The sequence below is a fragment of the Cetorhinus maximus genome, chromosome 24, assembly GCF_964194155.1.
Source record: "Cetorhinus maximus chromosome 24, sCetMax3.hap1.1, whole genome shotgun sequence".
Classification (NCBI taxonomy): domain Eukaryota; kingdom Metazoa; phylum Chordata; class Chondrichthyes; order Lamniformes; family Cetorhinidae; genus Cetorhinus; species Cetorhinus maximus.
In genome coordinates, this window is record NC_135902.1 from 27,282,805 (window position 1) to 27,305,679 (window position 22,875).

At 42.2% G+C, this 22,875-nt stretch overlaps 1 protein-coding gene across 4 annotated transcripts in view; it reads left to right on the top strand.

The window, feature by feature from the left end:
* Positions 1-22,875, top strand: part of LOC144699737 (neuronal-specific septin-3-like) — a 264,727-nt gene that overhangs the window by 92,089 nt on the left and 149,763 nt on the right. Inside the window, exon 1 of one of the 4 annotated variants that reach the window (XM_078570918.1) lies at positions 17,651-17,756. The exons of the other annotated variants lie outside the window; for them this stretch is intronic. The gene's annotated coding sequence lies outside the window, so the exon portion shown is untranslated. Of the gene's footprint in view, positions 1-17,650; positions 17,757-22,875 lie in introns of those variants that run through there. 4 annotated transcript variants of the gene reach the window in all.

The following is a 22,875-nucleotide window of genomic DNA, read 5'->3' on the forward strand; positions in this document are numbered from 1 at the left end:
AACAAGGAATCTTTTACATCCACCTGAGAAGACAGACGAGGGCTTGGTTTAACATTTCCTCTGATAGCCGGCACCTCGAACAGTGCAGCATTCCCTTTCTACTACACTGAAGTGCCAGCCTTCTCAGTTCTCTGCACCGGGACTTGAACCCACTATCTTCTGACTCCGAGGTGAGAGTGCCATCAACTGAGCCATGGCTGACACTTCCAAAATACCTAACCGCTACAGGATTAACCAATTATTCTAGCAATACAAATATTCCATGATGGCTGAATTTATAAGTATTTGGTTCTGTGTGGAATTAGGACACACAAAGCAGATAGGTTCCAAGTTTGATCTCTGAACTGTGTTGAGTTCGATGATGGAGGAGATTAAAAACACTGATTATTGACGGAGTGACTGGACATTGGTAACAGGCTAAAATGGCCTCCACTATCAAAAAAAGGTAGCAAAACACAAAGCAAACCATTTTATCCCATTAATCTTCAGACCTGTGTAAAATAATGGAATTGAGTATAGGAAGCAAATTTGAGGATTGTGCCTTCAGCCAGCTAGATTTCCTGCCCTAAGCCTATTCACCTCCCTCTACTCCATTCCTTTTAGACCCTCCTTAAATTCATCATTCTAAGCAAGATCTTGCTCACACTTCCTAGCAATGTTTCTACTTTTTGAAGATACGTTCTTAAATACATATTGAGAAATGCCCCCATCCCCTGTTCACTCCTCTTCCCTTTCTCTGCTTATTTTTCACTTCCCTTTCTTATTTTCCCCTTCTCACCCTTACTTCCCTTCCTGCCCAAGTTCTTCCCTTTCCCTTTCCTATTTCCCTCTTTATACCACTCTCACATTCTCCCTTACTCTCGGGGGAATCTAGGACACGGGGGAAAAATGTTAAAATCGGAGCCAGACCATTCAAGACTGAAGATAGGATATACTTTCTCCACGTAAAGGGGAGGGTGGAAGTATGGAACTCTCTCTCCAAAAGCAGTAGATGCTGGCTCAATTAATAATGTTATGTCTGAGATTGGCTGCCCAAAGTCATTCAAAGGTGTAAAAGGATACAGAATCAAGCCAGGTGGATAGAGATAAGATAGAGATCAATCATCATCTATCATTCTTCATTCCTGCTCCCCTCCCCACTGCCCTTCTGAAGCCAACACGCTCAGCAAGGAGCCTGTTCCTGGGCCCCCATCAATATTGATCTGTAACTGACCTCCAGGAGAGAAATAGAAGCAGTTTGTGTTGACTCACTCTCGATTGTTCCCTACTTCCCAGAGGGGAAGTGCAGCCTATAATGCTTTTTTTTTTTGCATTTGGACAGCAGATGTTTTGTATGAGGAAAGTTTAAATTCAAACTGGACCTGTGCTTCAAAATAACAGATGACCGGTCAAAGCAAATTTTGAGAAGCTTGTTTTGATGAATTTCAGTATAATTACTGACAGATCCCCTCCACTCATTTGTTTTAACTGAAGGGGAGGGGAAAGTAAAACATAATGATTTTATTTTCTTGTGACCACAGTTCATTCCAATTCCCATATCAGAGTATTTGTTTCTAACAAAGCATAAGTTCAAAAATAGCTTCGTACTTCAGGAAACTGCAGTACTGGGTGTTCAGAACCACACCTTTGGCACAGAAAATCAACTGTTAGCCAGTATCAATGTGCAAGATGAAGCTTAATCAGTTGTTTATTTTTAATGGCAAACATAATCAGAATTTAAAGCCACATTATCTTCAACCGAAGAATAAGATGAGCTGTGATAACCTTTCTTCTACAGTTTCCCATTTAAATATCCCACCATTGACTCAGGCCAAAAAGTGAGTTAAGAATATATCAAATTAAAACCTTAAAAGGTTACAGGAGAAAGGGTGGTGGGAGGTTCTGAACTTTTGTACTGTATGAATTATGATCAATTCTGTTTTTGCTTCAAAACTTAACTCAGGTTTTCTCCCCCTTTGTGTTTGCTTCTGGATATGATGGGGTTCCCCTTGTTTTGTCATGGTGGATGCTCTGGGATTGATTCTTTAAGCTAAGCAGCTGATGCCTCCCTGATAACAGGGAAGCAGAATTACAGTCCTATGGAAACTTGGATGAAAATGCACTCAGGCTGTCAATAGTTCCGGTTTGTAATGTTTACTTGAGTCTCGACATTAAACCAAAGTATTTTTTTACTGGGGTCAATAGGTAATAATCTAATGTTCAGCTGAGCAACAGTGGCTTAGCTGAGGGTGCAGACTATGGAATTATTTGCTGCGCTGAAGGTGACGTTTCTGGAACAGATACACTTTTTCACTACCAAAGCTGGTAGCTCGAGTTGGGAAACATCCTGACTCGGCAGACCTGCCACGATATAAAGGGCCCTGTTGTTCTGGGATAGCCCTTCTATCTGGGGCTTTAGGTGTGGCGCTCGATCAGTAGACAGACTGTAGACATACTGGGGTGTCTGCTTAACACTTATTTATTCATACTACTGCTAAACAAATTACAAAGTACTACAAAGTATTACAAGTAAATTACAAAGGGCAACATGCGTTGCCCTTAGGCATGATTCCAACCTTTCTCTCTCTCTCTCTCTCTCTCGAGAGAGAGAGAGAGAGAGAGAGAAAGTGAGTCCAAGACTGACTGACTGCCAGTGGTACATCACCACCTATGTCATATCCTATCTATTAACCCTTTATACTACACCTCCCACCAAAGTATTCTCAATACTTCAACAGCAACATGAAGCTATATCTTTAGCTATTTACATTGCATTTCTGTAACTCCCTTTTCACAACTACAGACTCCAACTCCTACTCTTCCCCTCCCCAAGTCACAGTCCTGGGGGATTCAATCTCCCTCAGTATTCTTGGCCTTTAGGGAAGATGACTTGGAGACATGAGGACATTCTTCTGCATTTAATAGATGCAAGGACAGAAGCTGCAGTGGACAGAAGTGGAAGTTCATGAAGTCCATGGGGCCTAAGTCCCAGGAGTGCACAGAAAGGTGAGTTTTTAGGGACTCAGGGCAGGGAGGGTAGGGAAGCCTTGGGGAGGGGGGTCTGTGGATAGAGGGGGATTGGGGTGTAGGGGGAGAGGCTGGGGTTGGGGGGAAGGGAAGGAGGTCTACTGGAGCTTAAGGGGGAGGGGCCCAAAGTTAAAAAGTTGGAGGCACCCCACCCCTTTTCCCCCTGAGGCCTAAACACAATCATTTGCGGGCTTCGCCCAGACCTGGGAAATCCTCCTGCCAGCCTAAGATTCGAGGCTGGGCAGGAAACGGCCTTAAATGGTCAATAGTTGGCCACTTAAGGGCCTCAACTGGGGCAAGGGTGGGTGGCCCGCCCAAGGCCTCACCAACCCCAGCATAAAGTTGTTGAGAGGCCGGGACAGGCAGGAACCCAAAGGGAAGCTCATTCGTGCTATTTCACGCTCCCCACCTGCCTAAAACCTGTCGGTGGGACCATGAAATTCATGTCCATTGTTGACATTTCCCTAGGGCTGTTATTACAGCTGAGCCCTTTATGAATGTTTGGTTGAGTTTCAAAGGCTCCAAAAGCACATATCTTTGGGGGGGGGGCGGGATTCCACATTTTGATTGGCAGTTTAAATAGGCTATTAAAGGATTAGCTGTCTTTAATACGATTAATGAATAGAAGTATATTTGTTTTTATAATAGTCCACTTGAGATTTAAAACTTTTGAACATGTTTCATGCATGTTTGAGTTTCAATATGTATGGATGAGAGCTCTATTAGACTATTACAAGTTTATTTTTTCCATCTCTATATGGCCTATGAGACCTGCCCATAGTGGATACCGGGTAAGTGGTTATGGAGGTGGCATGGGAGTGGTGAGGGTAGGAGGGCTAGCAGCCTTTTATAAAACTTGGCTGAAGTCTCAGAGAACCAAACAGGGTCTTGTAACCAGCCCACTTCAGGACTCGCCCATCTCTGAACTACCTCTGGAGATGGCAGAGCCAACTCGATCAGGCCCTTCCTCCTCCAGAGAGAAAATTGTGTGTGATGGGTGTAGTATAAAGGGTTAAAAGATGGGATATGCTAATACATGACGTAGATGTTGATGTCCAACTGACACTAGACTCTCCTGAGAGAGATTGGAATCAAGCCTAGGAGTAACATGCTTAATCTGTAACCTGTGTAGAACTAGTACCAATAAACAAGCAGATACCAGGGTATATCAACAGTCTGCCTACTAACCAAGTCCCACGCCGAGAATCCAAGATAGATGGTGGCAGCAGTGGAGACATCGATGTAAAAAAATCACATCCATGTTATTGAAGGAACTTCAGAGGAAGAGAACTTTGATAGCTCATTTTTTAAAAAAATTGGCGGAAGAAGGAGGCACACTGGAGAGAGGTAACGATGACCATACCTGGTGAACAGTCCCTGTCCTTGCCCAGCCGTTTGACTACCTTGAGGGCCCATAGAGAGACCAGCAGCGGGAGATATGAAAACGTCATTTTCTCTGGTACCAAGCAGCATCGTCTTCATGAAAAGGAGCCAAAGCTTCAAGTTAGTTCCTTCCTTTATGCGGTTGGTCCAGTAGCATGTTCTCTGAAGGCACAGTGTGCGGGAGCCCACCATGAACTTTGAGTCCATTCTTAAAGCTTTTAATATTTATTTTAGCCTGAAGCAAAACTAAGTCATTGAACGTGCACGTTTTAATCAGTAGTCGCAACGACCTGTGGGATTGATTGAATTATTTCTAACCGGCTTATATCGCCCAGATATAGGGCGCTGAAGGATGAGCTAATCAGTGATTGCACAGTCATGGGCGCCTGAGATGAAAAACTCTCTGACTTTCTGCAGACCAAAGATTATCTTATTTTGGACCAAGCGGCCCAGCATACGAGGCAGGCTGAGGTTAGAGAATTTAACTGGGCTATAATTCGGCGTGACTCTGAGGCTTTACGGACTCCGTAGATTAGGTAGGCCCAAGGGCAGCAGCCCCACCCATAAGCCCACCAAACCAGGAGAAAGGTGGGAAATTCCACGCTGGCAGCCATTTTGAGATGCTTGAGATTACCTGGAATTACCTGGAAGGCCAGCATAGACGCTAGGACTGCCCAACAAGGGGTGCGGAATGCTTCCAATACTGCAAAACCAGGCATTTCAAGCATTTCTGAAAAATCAATTTTAATCAAAGTATAAGAAAGTATTTATGAAACACATTCCATCCAAGAAATGGAAAGTGAAGAAAAAAGTGAAATTACAGGTTCCTAGGGGAAGTTTATTGTCTTAGTCCAGACTATTGATCAGTTACAGTCCAAGTTCGAGGCTTTGTTGTCCAACAGTAAAGAATCCAAGGGTTTGTCACAATTCACCAATGTGTGATTGACAAATTTGTGTTAGAGATCAATAACACAGCAGTGTCAGTAACATAGCACCTTTAACATCACAAAATATATCAAGGCATTTTATGCATTTATATCAGGCTTGTGTAGGGGAGGAACTAAGGGATGTGACTGAAGGTGTTCATATTCTGGACTGGTCAATGATTCAGAGGAAGCTTTTCTTTCTAACTGTTGTGCAAGTGGCATTTCAGAGGTAATTTAATCAATACAATATTCCTTACATGAAAACATGTAGTTGAGTTCTCTCAATATATAATTTTGTTCACTGCCTGACCTACCACTGTTAATCCCTAGGTCCAGCACACTTCATCTTTGTGGTTCTGAAACTTTTTGGGATATGGGCATAGCTAGCAAGACCAGCATTTATTGCCCATCATTAGCTGCCTAGATTGATGGGATGCCATCTTGAACTGCTGCCCTCCATGCGGTTACGATACTCTCACAGTAGTGTTAGGTGGGCAATTCCTGGATTGTAACCCAGGAATGACCATATCTAGTCCAAGTCAGGACTCTTTGGTGGGAAGATATTGGGCAGGATTTTCCTGGTCCCGTTGAGATGGGCTGCAAGGCGGAGGACCAGGAAAATGGCAGAGAGTTGCTTTCGGATGGCTCCCCGGTACACTCCTGTTACTGGGGATGTTTCGCAGTGGGGAGACTGGATGTGGATCAGATGCCTGTCGAATGGACGTATGCAGTTCACTTAAATAATTAAGGCAACTATTAGGGTGATTTTGATGGCTGCTAGCATTTTTCTGGTGGGGCAGTGAACCCCTATCCTGTGCAGCGGCCTCCAGCTTTGTGGATTCGGCCTCTCAGTGACATTCTCGGTGGGGGGGATGGGGCCATGAGAGTCAGAGATTGCTATTGAAGGTTTGCATGAAGAAAAGGCTACCTCCGTGGCCCAAACCATTCCCCTGGAAGGCTTTGCCCTGCATTCTGTGGGGTCCTTCCACCCTCGGTAAATCGTACTGATTCCTCTGGGCATCTCCGTGTTGAGATCTGCTTGTGTTCTCGGAGCTGCCTCAGCAGCGCCCACCTCTCCTGGTGAGGCTGTCGAGGTTTCAGAGCTGTCCGCCCTCTGGGCCTGTAGCATCCATATTCCACCTGGACAGCGAGCCCAGAGGCAGCCAATTAGGAGGCTGCCTCTGGGAATATCAATGAGTTGGTCTGGCTCCCAGGAACCACGGCCTCAGGACCCCCATTTGGTCCCCATGTATTAAAATTCTCCCCAATGTGCCTGGGAATGTTATTCTTTTGTTCTGAAATCTCCACAGTCTGAAGGTATACTGATGTATTTAAAAAAAAGCTCAGTAATTTGTAAATCCATGTTTATAATCTTTTACTGTAGATGAGATTAGTTTGAAAATTAGTTTTTCCCCAAATTTACTTAGTTCATTGGGATTTACTTAGCTACACTACACATTAAAGCCAGAGACTTACAAAAATATAGTGTTATATATTCAGCAACAGCTAGATAAATGTGGATGATTCTCATAGCAAATTAAAATCAATAGATATTTTGATGAGTTATCTTGGCTGAGCTATTCATGAATCTACAGGCATGATCTGCTTCTTCATGGATTGCTGATCAGCACTTGTTTTTAATTTTAAAGTATTTCCTTCTCCGAATTCTTTATGTTGTCACTCTTCATTCTTGACTTGGACAGGAATATAAATTGTGAAGGCTTTGAAATACAGAAAATGATTGCATATCAATTGTTGTTGGATAGCTAATTGAGATTTTACTGATTGAACACTGCATTCACTGAGCTGTGGTATCTGATGTAGCAGCAGGCTTTTTAAAAGCTGCTGTTATGCCTTAATAGTGCACAATTACAAAACTGAAGAAATTGAAGTACAGTGGAATAAAGAGTCAAGCACATGGAAGCGGGGAGACCGTCTCCTTTACAAAGAGCACTTGGTGATGCCAACGGTGATGCCGCTAAATAGGGTCTCCAGTCTTTGGGGAAGATGGTCATTCTTCTCAAATTGTGTTCCCTGGAAATAGCAGAGCAGGGAAATGCTGTTTTATATGCGGAGCTAACAAAACAGAAGACCAAGAGTAGGCATTTGGCCATTGGACCCTGCTCATCATTCAATATAATTGTGGCTGATCTTCTACCTCAACTCTACTTCCCTGCACTGCCCCATAACTCTTGTTTCTATTAGTACCCTAAATTAGACCATCAGTCTCTCTCTTGATTTGAGCATCCACAGTTCTGAGGTAGAAAGATTCAAAATTCTTTGAGTGAAATTCTCCTCATCTCAGATCTAAATGGTCTCCCCCTTATCCTGAGACTGTGACTGCTAGTTCTAGTCTCTCCAGCATTAGCATAGATAAGGAACAAGTTTTCCATGTTGAGAAAGTTTGTAACAAAATAAACTCGAAATGTAGTAACCCCCTCCTGCCCTAGACTTGAGCTGTTCACACCTGTGAGTTTCTTGAGTCTAGCTCACTTGCACTGGTGCTGCCCTCCCCACTATCCACCCAACCCCCAATCTCAGATTCACCATTGGTTGTAGAACTTTCAGCCATGCTGGCCCTGCTCGCAATAATCTTCCTGAGCCATCCTGCATTTGTCTCTGCCCAACATCATAAACTGCCTCAAAATCTACCTCTGCAACCCAGCCTTCAGGCATCTCCCCTGCCTCCTTAACTAATCCAATAGTAGGTCTGTATGATTTGTTAACATTCATCATCATTATCTATCTCTGTTTGTGATTCCTTTTTAATTTTACTCTTTTTCTTAAACTCTTTTCCTTATACTCCTTTTCCCTTTATTTGGTCTGGCTCTGTCTTTAAATCATAATAATAACCTCCTTCACTCATTTAACTCATCTCTTTAGAAGAACTGATTATTAAAAAAAAATCGGCTGTCAAGGAAACCAATGACCAGCAGGTGACAGTCCGCTATATAAATAGGAAGCACTGTGGGATTCTGTGAGGTGAGCTGTATCAAGACAGACTTCTTTTTTCTTCTTCTTGTGTTCTTTGCCTGAAGGCAGGTCTGACCAACAGCACAACAATCTCCATCACAGGTAGATCACTAAGGCTGGTCCAGAATCCACCCCAGCCAGGATGGGGAATTGTTGGCATCAATCTGATCCACACAGGCTGTCCAGCTAATTGAGCCAACCACCCCCCCCACAACCCTCCCCACTCCCCCCACCTCCCCCCCTCCGAACGCCTCCCCAAGGAGTCCAAGTTGCTTGTGGCAACATACACTTTTACATGCATATTGTAGTCTGGAGCTATGGATAGTGATGGTCGAAGCTCCAATTTCTTTCCACTACATGGCTGACCAGGAATCTCCGCCACTCTTGCCTGCCATTGGACTGTGTTGGAAGGATTTACAAGTTGATACTCAACCTGTTTGGCTACATTATGAACACCCCTTCCTTGCAAGACAGACTGACTTTTCCACATTGTATCTCCCTCTCTTTTAATATAGAATGTAAGCAGTAAATAGAATACTTGAAGGTACCAAAACCATTTAGTGATGGTCATGTGGATTGCAATTCTGATCTTTACTTGTAATCAGATTCTTGACATAGTGTCATAGTGACATAGCGTGGTAATATTATTGTTTTATGTAATGTGTAGTATACCTTTTAAGAAGGCTGTTATAAAGGAAGATCACATGATCTTGTGTAACCAATAGAGGAGTAGCACGGGCTACCTCTGTAGTCTGTAGTTAGTAGTCAGTGGGAAAGAGATCGGGTTTGAGTTGAAAGCGCACAAGTGTAGCTGCTGAGCACCTCTGTAAATAAACAGAATGTGTTCCACCTAAGAAGTGTCTGCTGATCAACTCTGTCTATTGTACCAACTTGGTCATCCCATAACAAGCATGCAACCAGGATCCATAAGTTCCAACAAACTGGTGACTAGGATCCAACAAACTGGTGACAAGGAAAAAGCAAGAAAAAAGCGAGGATAAAGCGAAGATACAATAAACTGGCTTCGAGAATAAAACAAATAAATGGAAGTATTCAAGAGAAATTAAATCGGGCTGTACCTCGCACAGTAATTGTAAGTAGAATTTCCATGCTAATCGTCAAAGCAATCCCCTCACAGAATGCCGCAATTTGGAAGAATTGATCCTTTTGATTCAACGACGGACAATTGATCTCATTATATTGAACGCCTCGCGTTCTTTTCCCAAGTGAACAACATTATGGGAGAATAGAAGAGGCAAATGATCCTCTTATCTATGTGTGGCAATAAAGCCTCCAGCTTGATTCAGGTGCCCCAGATTCAAAAAGTTTTGATGAATTGGTCGACCTCGTGAAGGTTCATTACCAGCCAAAGCCCTCGGTAACAATACAATGGTTTAGATTTAACTCAAGAAATAGAGCCCTGGGGGGTGACAGTTGCTTGTCATGTGACAAGTTTGAAACTGTTAACGGAACATTGTGAGTTTGGTACGCCTTTAAATCACATACTCAGAGATCATTTAGTACGTTGTGAATGAGGACATGAAAATGCAAGGCTCTGCCAAGAAGCAGGAAACAGCCACCATTAGCAGAAAAATCAAAAGAAATGGCTTAGCAGCAAAATCAAGGAAGAATTACAACAGAGGTGGAAACAAGCAACCTTATCACGATTGGCAGTTTAAAAAAATCAAATGTTTTTATTGTTATCGAAATAAATACATAATGAGACAGTGCAAGGAAAGAATCAGGCAGCCTTTCAAGCAAAGGAAAAAACCCTGTGAGATCTACAATATAGAAGAGCCTGAAGTTACAAATTCAGATATTTATTCGTTATTTAATTTGAAGTTTGGAAAGACAGAACCAATACATGTAACAGTGAAGGTAAATGGCAGACCTGTTAAAATGGAAGTGAACACAGGAACATTACAGTAATTTGTGAACACACCTTCAAATATCTGCATTATGGTGAACATAAGTTAAGTTTGGAAGAAACTGATGTCAAATTAAAAACTTACACGGGTGAAGATATCCAAGTCAAAGGCATAATCAGATTTACTGTCCATTATGGAAGCCAATCGGTAAAACTATCCTTGATGGTGGTAGCAGGCAAGGGACCAAGCCTCCTTGGATGAAACTGGGCATTTTACAACCTGTCCAGTTCTCAGAATGGGCAGCACCAATAGCCCCCTACCTTCAACCCGACCAAAGTGTTCAAATTTGTGGAGACGACAAATTGACAGTTAATAAGCTGGCTAAGCTGGACAGACAATCCATACCAAAATCAAAGACCTATCTGCCAAGCTGGCAGGTGGAACCGCCTACATGAAGCTTGATATGAGTCATGCTTATCAACAATTAGAGTTAGCAATGGCCTCCCGGGGATTTGTCACAATACACTCAAAGGGTTGTACCAATATACCCGTTTGCCTTTTGGCACCTCCTCTGCTTGTGCCAAATTCCAGGGAACAATGGAAAGTTTACTGTAGGGACTGCCCCACGGTTGTAGTTTATTTAGATGATGTTCTGGTGACAGAACTCACTGAAAAGGAGCATTTGGCACATTTAGAAGAAGCTTTAAAACATTTCTTGCAAGTTGGAGTGCCTTTAAAAAAGATAAATGCACGTTCAAAGTGAAGGAGGTAATCTATTTGGGTCACCGGGTAGATTAACAGGGCCTCCACCCAGTTGAGGGAAAAGTGAGAGCTATAAGAGAGGCACCTGTGCCAAAGAACACCTCCGAACTCAAATCATTCTTAGGAATGATCAATTATTATGGGCAGTTCTTACCCAATTTGTCTATAGAACTGGCACCCTTGCATTCCATACTCAAAAAGAACCAACGTTGGTCTTGGCAGGCACCACAGAAAGAAGCTTTCATGAAGGTGAAACAAGTGTTGCACTCAGACAACCTATTAGTACTTAATGATCAGAGGAAAGAATTGGTGTTGACATGTGACGCATCTCCCTACGGAGTGGGAGCAGTGCTCTCCCAATAAATGGACGATGGCACAGAACGGCCCAAAGGATATGTATAAACATATTCCAGTAAAGACAAAGGGTGGGACCAACAAATCCAGGGAACCCTGGATGTCGAGGGATATACAGGATTGGATAAAGTTAAAAAGGGAGGCTTATGGCAGATACCAAGGGCTCAAAACAGCGGAAACCCTGGAGGAGTATAGAATGTGTAGGGGGGAACTTAAAAAGGAAATTAGGAGAGCAAAAAGGGGGCATGAAAAAACATTGGCAGATAAAATAAAGGAAAATCCAAAGTTATATTACAAGTACATTAAGAGTAAGAGGATAATTAGGGAAAGAGTAGGGCCCATTAAGGATCATAGTGGTAATTTGTGTGTGGAGCCGGAAGACGTAGGTAGGGTTCTAAATGAATACTTTGTGTCAGTGTTCACAAGTGAGAGGGACGATGTGGGCATGGAAATCAGGCAGAAGGACTGTGATATAATTAAAGAAATTAGCATAGAAAGGGAGGAGGTTCTAAGTTGTCTCGCAGGCTTAAAAGTAGATAAATCTCCAGGCTCAGATGAAATGTATCCCAGGCTGTTGAGTGAGGCAAGAGAGGAGATAGAGGCACTGGCAATAATTTTCAATACCTCTCTGGCCACAGGAGAGGTGCCAGAGGACATGTGGTACCGTTATTCAAGAAGGTTGGAAGAGATAAACCAGGGAACTACCGGCCAGTCAGTCTAATCTCAATGGTGGGGAAACAATTGGAAGCAATTCTGAGGGACAGAATTAATCTGCACTTGGAGAGGCAGGGATTAATCAGGACAGTCAGCATGGTTTTGTTAAGGGGAGGTCATGTCTGACCAATTTGATTGAAGTTTTTGAAGATGTGACCAGGTGTATAGATCAGGGCAATGCATTTGATGTAGTCTACTTGGACTTCAGCAAGGCTTTTGATAAGGTCCTGCATGGGAGACTGATAACGAAGGTAAGAGCCCATGGGATCCAAGGAAATTTAGCAAATTGGATCCAGAACTGGCTGAGTGGCAGGAAGCAGAGGGTGATGGTCGAGGGGTGTTTTTGTGACTGGATGCCTGTGTCCAGTGGGGTTCCACAGGGATCGGTGTTGGGACCCTTGCTGTTTGTGGTATATATAAATTATTTAGATTTGAATGTAGGAAGGTTGATCAGTAAGTTCGCGGATGACACGAAAATTGGCGGGGTAGTAAATAGTGATAGCCTTAGATTAGAGAGGATATAGACGGGCTGGTCAGATGGGCTGATCAGTGGCAAATGGAATTTAATCCAGATAAGCGTGAGGTGATGCACTGGTTCCGGACAAGCAAGGCATGGGAATACACGATGAATGGCAGGACCCTGGGAAGTACTGAGGATCAGAGGGACCTTGGTGTGCATGTCCACCGGTCCCTTAAGGTAACAGGACAGGTAGATAAGGTGGTTAAGAAGGCATGTGGGATATTTGCCTTTATTAGCCTAGGCATTGAATATAAGAGCAGGGAGGTTATGCTGGAACTGTATAAAACACTGGTTAGGCTACAGCTAGAGTATTGTGTGCAGTTCTGGAATCCGCATTATAGGAATGATCTGATTGCACTAGAGAGAATGCAGAGGAGATTTACCAGGATGTTGCCTGGGCTGGAGAGTTTTAGTTATGAGGAGAGATTAGATAGACTGGGGTCATTTTCCCTGGAGCAGAGGAGATTGAGGGGGGACATGATTCAGGTGTATAAAATTATGAGGGATATAGATAGGGTAGACAGGAAGGAACTTGTCCCCTTGGTGGAGAGATCAATAACCAGGGGGGCATAGGTTTAAGATAAGGGGCAGGAGGTTTAGAGGGGATGTGAGGAAGAATGTTTTCACCCAGAGGGTGGTGGGAATCTGGAACTCTGCCTGAAAGGGTGGTAGAGACAGAAATCCTCATAACATTTAAGAAGTATTTGGATGTGCACTTGCGATGCCATGGCATACAAGGCTATGGGCCTAGTGCTGGAAAATGGGATTAGAATAGTTAGGTACGTGTTTGATCAGCGCAGACTCGATGGGCCGAAGGGCCTTTTTCTGTGCTGTAGACCTCTATGACTCTATCAAGAATGCTCACCACAGCTGAAAAGGGATACTCACAGATAGAAAAAGAAGACCTGTCAATCATCTTTGGTGTCAAGAAATTTCACCAGTATGTACACAGCCATCATTTTACTATTGTTTCAGACCACAAGCATTGCTAGGATTGTTCAGCGAGGACCAGGCGATACCACCCATAGCCTCAGCAAGAATACAATGATGGACGTTGATCGTGGCAGCTTACGAGTATACTTTCGCCCATAGGCCTGGAAATCAAATTGCAAATGCTGATGCACTGAGTTGTTTGCCCTTACAAGAGTAAAATGAGGATGTCCCAGTTCTACAAGAACTAGTTTTATTGTTACATCTTTTAGATTCATCGCTGGTATGTGGTAGACAGATCAGAGACTGGACAAGTTGAGACCCAGTCTTATCTGAAGTACGAGAACACGTGCTTCATGGTTGGTCACAAGAGCATGTATCTGATGAAATGAAACCATACTTTAACAGAAGACATGAAATAACCAGCCAGGATGGTATCTTATTGTGGGGAGCATGAGTGATTGTTCCTTTGAAAGGAAGAAAGCCATTGTTGATTGAACTACATTAAACTACATCCAGGAATTTCCCGAATGAAGACCATAGCATGCGGCTATCTATGGTGAACCAGGATGGATGGAGAAGTAGAGTTTAGTGAAGAATTGTGTGCAGTGTCAGCAATTGCAAATGTTACCTTCAACAGCTCCATTACACCCTTGGGAGTGGTCAGGAAGGCCATGGGCGTGGTTACACATTGATTATGTTGGACGTTCCATGGGAACAATGTTTCTGCTCATTGTCGATGCCCACTCAAAATGGATAGACATAAATGAGGTGATGTCACTAACATCTTCTGCTACAATTGAGAAGCTACGTCAAAGTTTTGTCATTAATGAACTACCAGAAGTAGTCGTATCTGATAACAGCACGGCATTTTACAAGTGCTGAGTTTCAACGGTTTATCGGCCGGAAGGGTGTCACTCGTTTAAAAACTTCACCATACCACCCTTCCTCAAATGGACTGGCTGAAAGAGTGGTTCAAACGTTCAAGTCAGGTATGAAAAAGTTAACTGGAGATTCCTTGGCAACCAAGCTGACACGCTTTCTTTTTAATTATAGGACCACCCCTCACAAAACAATAATTATTGATGAAACGCCATCTCAGGATGAGATTCAGCTTAATAATGCTGAATTTACGGAGAAGGTGGAAAGGAGTCAGGGAAGTCAGAAAACTAGACACAACTGGCATAGCCTTGACAGGAAGTTTACCGTGGGAGAGACAGTATATCTGAAGAACTTTGGAGAAGGACCAAAGTGGTAACCGGGTGAAATAAGTGCAGTGACTGGACCTTTACCTTACAATGTGAAGGTGGAAGGCCAAGTCACTTGGAGCCATGTGGATCATCTAAGGAAGAGAGAAACAAATCACCAAGAAGCGATTCCACCAGTGTTCACGACCGGGTCAATGTTTCCCGTTGAGAGAACTCAACCTAGTACAGATGTGTCAGATGTGTCTATTGTACCTGCAAGAGTTGAGGAAATAGGTTTGCAGGTACCCACCGAAGAACCTGTTGTTCAGACAACTCCAGAAGAGGAGGTTCCTGACAAAGCATCTGAAGTTGTAGAGCTGAGATGTTCTACATGCATAAGGAAATCCCCAGAAAGACTGACTTTGTAAATTACTTATCTGTGTAAATAATTTGGTATTGTGGAAAAATTGTACTTGTAAATGCAAAATGTGTTTCTGAGTAAAGGGGGAGGGATGTGGTAATTATGGTTTTATGTAATGTGTAGTTTACCTTTAAGAAGGCTGTTATAAAGGAAGATCACATGATCTTATGTAACCAATAGAGGAGTAGCGCAGGCTCCCTCAGTAGTCTGGAGATAGGGTTTGAATTGAAAGCACACAAGTGTAGCTGCTGAGTACCTCTGTAAATAAACAGAATGTGTTCCACCTAAGAAGTGTCTGCTGATCAACTCTGTCTATTGTACCAAATCGGTCATCCCACAACAAGTGTGCAACCAGGATCCATAAGCCCCAACAAACTGGTGACGAGGATCCAACAGATAGGTTGGTTAATGTGGCGTGGTTTAAAGAAAGAAATATAATACAATTGGCTGACAAGTCAGCAGGATAGAAGTTGGTTGTCCTGTGACCAGTTACAGGCCCCCTGACCATTTAAAAACCAATCCACTATCTACAAGCCTCAATTCAGGTGTATTGGAGTACTTAATGCTTCAGGTGCAGGTGCAACAGCATTGAAGAAGCTCGTACCATCCAGGACTTACCCCCAAGTAATATTTGTCAGATCAGTGAAAGGTGCAGCTAGTTTGAAATGTACTTGCTATTGCTATTTGGACTACATTTATTCAATCTTGTTTTGTTTCAATTTGCTTAGATTAATATTTTTAGCCATTACTCAGAGTTAATTTGAAGTAAAGGATCTGTTGAGTTGTGCCATATTGACAGTCAGTAACATTAATAATTTTAGGTTAGGAACAATTATTCCACCATTTTAATTGGTAAAAATATGAAGAGAACACAATTAGCTTTTTTACATCATTGAGAGGGCTATTTCATGAATTAGAGGTTTTACGGATAGGTTGGTAGATGGGAATAATGCAGGCTAATATCCATGTTTGTGTATTTGTGCTCCTACTTTCACAATTGATAGAATCAACTAGTACAATGTCCAATATAAAAAGTAAAGGAGTACAGTCCGGTGGTTACCATGGACCAGAAATTAACGACCAGCAATACAAAATACAATGGCTACAAGAGCAGGCCAGAGGCCAGGAATCCTGCAACAAGTAACTCACCTTCTGACTCCCCAAAGCCTGTCCACCATCTACAAGCCGCAAGCCACGAGTGTGATGGAATGCTCTCCGCTTGCCTATCAGTGTAGCTGCGACAACAGTCAAAGCTCAACGTCATCCAGAGCAAAACAGCCCATATGATCGACAGCCCCTCCACCAGTACACAGCAATGTGTATCATCTACAAGAGGCAGTGCAGCAACTCACCAAGCCTCCTTCAACAGCGCCTTCCAAACCCAAGACCTCTACCACCTTGAAGGACAAGCAGACGCATGGGAACACCACCACCTGCAAGTTCCCTCCAAGCCACATACCTTCCTGACTTGGGCTTATAATCACTGTCACTTGTTCCGAACCTTGATCTCTCCCTAACAGCTCTGTGGGTGTGCCTGCACCACATGGACTGGAGTGTTTCAGAAAGGCATCTCGCCTTCACCTTCTCAAGGACAATTGGGAATGGACAATAAATGCTAGCCTTGCCATCAACACTTGCATTTCATCACATTTCATGAGAGATATCAAAAGGGTGACTGTGCTCTTGATATCATAAACCATGAGAAGAAGGTTTAAAGAAGTAATCACAGAACATATGACAGTTCTAAATAAATTCCCAAATGTGTAGAGGGTGAGCCAAGGCAGTGATCACGGTAATTTAAATAATGCACTATTTGATAACCAGAGTAATAATAAACCATGTGAAGTAATATTGTAAATACTGATTGAAGTAGTATTGCATTTAGAGGCAAAATTGTGTCACCTATTAGGCCAAAAATTGAATTTTTGTAACTGGGACATCCTAAGGATAATCCCAGATTAACTCCGGTTGCTGAGGGAGATTTGCTGGTTGAGAAGTGTTGGTAAATTCTTGACTCCAGTTTAAAAGAAACTGCCATGAAATAACTGTCATATTTTTATAATGATATAAAGGCACCAAACACTCATAATGGATTGTGTAAACACATTATGGGTTCATTTATTTAAATTAGGCACATGAGAACATATATACATGGATAGAAAGCTTGGAGACATCAGCAGCAGAGCTGTGTGTGCTGTTTTCTGCTTACAGTCCAAAGCGAAATGGAGGTTAGGTCACATGGCACACTTCTGTTCTAGTGATGGCATGCTGCCATCCTTTACAAGCATATTACAACAATAACTGCCTTTCTTTCTTGTTCAACGTTTTGTAATGTAACACTTATTTCATCTGTTACATTAAAATATCAGATTTCTTCCCCCGCCCACCACCCCCACCAACCATACCCCACCCCAGTACTGGTCACCATAAGACTTGAGCATCAAACTATGAGCCTCAGGAAGTATTATAGTTCAGGCAATTAATTTGTTGCAATTCAATGTCGTGTGACAAGTCCCTTTAAAGTGCAACTTTGCTAGTCATGTGTGTCTCCTTCAATTTTCATAAACACTTAGTCAAGTGTTTTAAAGCATCAGTGTTCTGCCTCTCTCTTAGTCTGATCAAGAGTGAAGGAACGTTCCTGCTGGTTTCTGTAACAACTGCTCATGCACCGGTTACTCGCAATTTAATCCAAACGTGAATGATAAACAGCCGGTAAGCCAAGTTCTTGCTGATTGTGTGTCCAGCTGCTCATGATCAGCTGGGAACTTCCTTCAAAGTTCAGGAGGCCATGAGAGCGCCGCACATGGTGCTTTAAACATGCTGATTTTAAAATGCTAAATAGAGTTAATACTGATTTGGAAATGTTGATGGTTGAAGTATATTCTGTAATTGAGTGTTTGGAAAATAAGCTAAAGTTGATGAGAGAGCTTGGAAAGTTTTACTGCACAAAATTGGTTGCCTTAATGAGAGTTGATCCCTGCTGCCATCACTCATGGACACAAATTTGAAAAAAATTCTGGAAGAGCCTCTTAACTGTGCCTTTTTATTTATTTTCATTCCCTTTCTTTGGTCGCTCTTTCTGTTTATCTTTTCATGTCACTATATCTTTCACATACTTTTACAATTTTCTATAGCTTTTGAGTTTCTGTGTTCTGTCTGTCTCTCTCAGTAGGGGTTCAAGTATTGAGAAGTCAAAGTGCAGTTTAACCAGCTACAACACTGAGATGAGGGATTTGTTAATGGTGCCGTTATTGAAGAATTGTATAAAGCTCGATGGGGCAATTTGTGGAATGTTTTGGGCAACAGTCAAGTTCAAATTGAGGCGTTTGTGAGTCTGTTGGCTCATATTAGACTTATTGAGCCAGGATGGACCCAATTCATTTTTGAAAATAGCAGGAGATGGTCCCCTGAGACCTGCTGTCCTTGGTATGATCGCCCACTGGTGAATTCGTGAACAGGGAAGAAGTTATAATGGCTTCCCTCCCACTTGCTGGTAATAGGAAAGCAAGACATAGGGACACATGGCAAGTCAGTCAGGTTTTACATTGGAAACTCAGAGCTGTCTCACAGCTGGAAATCAAGACACAGGACGCCAGTTTTTGCAATTAGAACTTGAAAGAAAGGTAATGCCAAACCAAGGAAAGGGGTACAGGGCTTTTTTTTTTCTTTTTTTTTGAGGAAAGAGAAGTGGAATTTGTTCACCAAACAGATATGTGCTCACTTGCTGCATGTAAAATGAAGCAACTTTAATAATTTGCATTAAGCCTCAACTCTCTGAAGTGTTTTTCAGTTCACTTACTGTAAGATTAGAGAAGCACATGTGGAAAATACAAATCTATTCCAGATCACAAGCATTCTATTCTTACACCTCAGTTTATACTCTTGTAGAATTAGACACTGGACATTAAGGGTAGGATAATATCTTAGACCTGAAATTACAACACAGAGGAATTAACCCATTTTATTTCAACAGGTTAATACATGAGTTAAACTCACGTGTAAAAAGGAATGTCATACAATGATCAGCATTCATCTGTAATATCACAAACAGTAAATAAGTATAGTAATCCTTGACTACTGAAAGACACTTTTTTCCTTTTGTACTTCATAGCACCGGTGAAAGTTAAAACAACTCGTCTGGCTTTTCTACCCTGACATTTTCTACCCTGAGTCATAAAGACAGTGCTGTCTTATGATATGACAGGAAACAAATTATTTTCTAAGATTAAGATGCTCAGCAGAGGTTTAATGATGTAAACAGTCTAGCAGGAAGACTGTTTAACTTACCAGCCACAAACCATTTTGCAAAGATCTTTTACCTCTGGATATACTATTCCCAGGATTATCGAGGCTACACAAGCTAGGAATTTGCCCTGGTATATGCAAGACCTTTTGGCAATGGAAGCTAGATGGAAAAATGGTTATTAATACTAGGACTTTGGATGAGTGTAAATAAAGCTTTTGTATCGTTAGTTCTGAATAATCAATTGCAAGTTACATTTCCTATCCATAATCCTTTAGATTTTACCAGTAAGCATACAGCTGTTTTTGTCTGTGAAATAATATTATTAAAAGAAAATGCATCTAATGAAAAGAAACTAAAGACTGTTTAATATCCTGTCTTGGTTGCTATTGGCAACGATGCTAATGAAGGTATCTTAACTAGTGAGATCTGGCACACTTTAAATATTTCCACAAAATTAATTTTCTGATGTTGGCTTTGTGCCAACTAAATTTATGGCACGTCTGTGCTGTACACAGCTGACCCTGTTGGATAATCCAAGGGTCATGTCTAATTGCATGTTCGTGGTACTCCCCTGGCTGAGATTATTCCTTTGGACATAACCTCATTGTGTGGGCAGAACTTTGGCACAGCTGCAGTTTTCAAAAGGGCTATGGCAGCTATTTAAATGAACGCTCATTTGCTTTTTTGCTTGTAATGAACTCCACTGTGTCTGGAAATCTCTTTTCAACCAAATGAAGCAACAATAGTCACAAACACCCCCTTCATGAAAATCAAAAATTCTACTGCATTATCATTATATATAGGTAGATAAAGACAGAAGAACTTTTTGTCAATCTTTTTCTAGAGTTGGAGGCAACACTGCTAAGATCATATTTGCTACCAATCCCTAGTTGCCCTGAGAGAGCGGTCGTGGGTTATTTCCTTAAACAACTGCAATGCTTGATCTAATCGGGCTCCCACAATAAGTGTTATGCAGGGAATTCCAGGCTTTTGACTAAGTGACAATGAAAAACAATAAAATCTGTTTAAGTTAGGATGGCTGGAGACTTGAAGGTGAAGTTGACCCTGATGATACTCCCATGTCAAAGATGCTCTTGCCCTTCTCACTGATGGGGGTCATAGGGTTAGAAGGTGCTGAAGAAAAATGTAGTAAGTTGCCGTAGTGCATAACACACTATACACTACCGTCCTATACATTACTCCATTGTAGTTACAGTGTGTATTATGGTGCAGTGTGGATATCAAGTTCAGTAGTGACTGCCAGCCAGGCAGGAATGCTTTGTCCTGGATGGTGTTGAGCTTCTTGAGTGTTAAGGCGGTACCTATCCAAGCAAGCATAGAGCATTCCATTACACTCCTAACTTGAGTCTTTTAAATAATGGAAAGGCTTTGAGAGGTCAGGAGGTAAACCATTCAAAGCACAGCATTCAGATTTTGCCCTGTTCTTCTACCCACAATGCCACAATGTAAATGGAACCGGTCCAGCTCAGCTTCTCGTTAATGGTGATCCCAGGATGTAGGAAACTCGGTGATATGGTACTATACATCAATTCAAATTTTGTGTTATATAGAAATGGACATGCATATTCCAACATGAAGCTCAGTTTGTCTCTATGTGCATAGATTGCCTGCTATTGATGCAGATTTGTGTGTTCTGTACATGTCTTCTGTAGATTTTGTAGATAAATTTAATCTGTTAGCACTGAATTTAAACCCAACTCGAGAATGTGCAGAAAACCACAGCTTCTATTTAATAGACGATGTAAGGTCAACATGTAGGATGTGGTGAAACCATTGCAAGATGGAATGGTTCATTAAAATAGCCTAAATTTAAATCTCACTGGTGGGTGTAAGGTATACATGTACCTCTTCTCACATTACTATAGCAATAGCAGCCACTAATACCTTGTTCACAGATAAAGCTGTACTGTTATGGCTTTGGGTACAATGTGAAAGGCAGGTTGCAGTGTGAGACACTCCAAGAGAAGAGTATAGATTGCATTAGAGGTAATAAAGGAAATAATTTGGAAGTAGATGACCAAGAACATGCCAGCCTGAGAAAATATTCCAAGGTCGCCTTGGCAGCATTTCCCTACACCAAGTACATGGGCAAAATGCCAAGTGTTGCCTCTCAATGTCTAATTGCACCTTGACTGCAGACACTTGTAAAATCCTTGGAGAACCTTAAACCTCTTTCATAGTTTCACATGAATGCCCATACAGAAGTTTAAAATTGAAACCCTTCTCTCGCATACAGCTATAAAAATGTTCTCCAACGACAATCTTTCATGAAAAGCTATGTGCATTGTGGTAAAGTGAGGTGCCCTGTCCCTTTAAGAGAATGCAAGTGTACTGATCATGTGACAGCACTGACGAATCATTGTACAGCATGAGCAACTAGGAATGGGAAGTCTAGTTCTGGAGGTTTCTGAGTGAGCACGTATGATCTGGTGCTCTGAGCTATGTCTCAATAAACCATCACTGTTTAGTCTTACATCAGTTTCACCCATTATTGATTGCAAGCAGCAACTGATGAGAACATAGGAAGGCGTGCAGTTAGAGTTCGGTTGGCCAGCGAACTCATTTACTCAAGACATAAAAGTGGCGTCGAGGATGGGATTAAGAAAATAAATTTCAAGATGAATGAGAAAAGCATTGGGAAGAGCATCTGTACTTACTTGTAAAATAGGTGACAGCACGCAATCGGAGCAGAAAGTAGTGCTGCAGTTTAAATTTTTTTTAAAACCCTGTACAATCGCGATTGTGGGAATCCCACCAAAACTCAAAAACAGCGCAAAGCCCAGCAGAGAAAAGCCAACAGCTGCAGAGACAGAGTAAAAAACATGACTGCTCTTTAGGTGGTGATACATTTAAATTGATAAATACATGAAAATGGCTATGGACAGAAAATTATGATACATTCTAGGGAAAGCGCAACTCTGCGGTAAGCCAAACACCTAAATTCATCATTACCTGGAAAGCCTGTCAGAAGTGCAGTCCCCTGGAAGTCATTCACAATGCCGCAGTTCGGGCATGTCGATCCATTCGACCCCATTTCAGATGACTGGTCTCAGTATGTTGAACGTTCTTTTTTTTTATCACTAACGACGATGTGGAGGAGGGGAAGAAAGGGGTGATTCTTTAGTCCTCATGCGGGAGCAAAACGTACGGGCTGCTCCAAGCCTTATGTCACCTAGCGCCCCAGACTCGAAGACTTTCGATGAGTTAATAAAAATTGTGCAGAGCCACCTGAGACCAAAGCCCTCCATTACTATGCAGCGCTTCAAGTTCAATTCAAGGAACAAGCTTCCAGAGGAGACAATAGCTGACTGTGTGGCCATTTTAAAGATATTAATTGAGAAATCTGAATTCGGAACATCCATTGGTGATATATTGAGAGACCGGCTGATATGCGGGATTGGAGATGACACTATCCAAAGGCGTTTGCTGGCTGAACCTAGTCTAGACTTCATTAAGGCATTAGAATTAACTACTGCAATGGAGAGTGCTGTTAGAAATTCCGAAGTTATAAAAGATACACAAAATGGCGCCGTCCACCTAGTCAAGCAGGACAACCTGGCAACA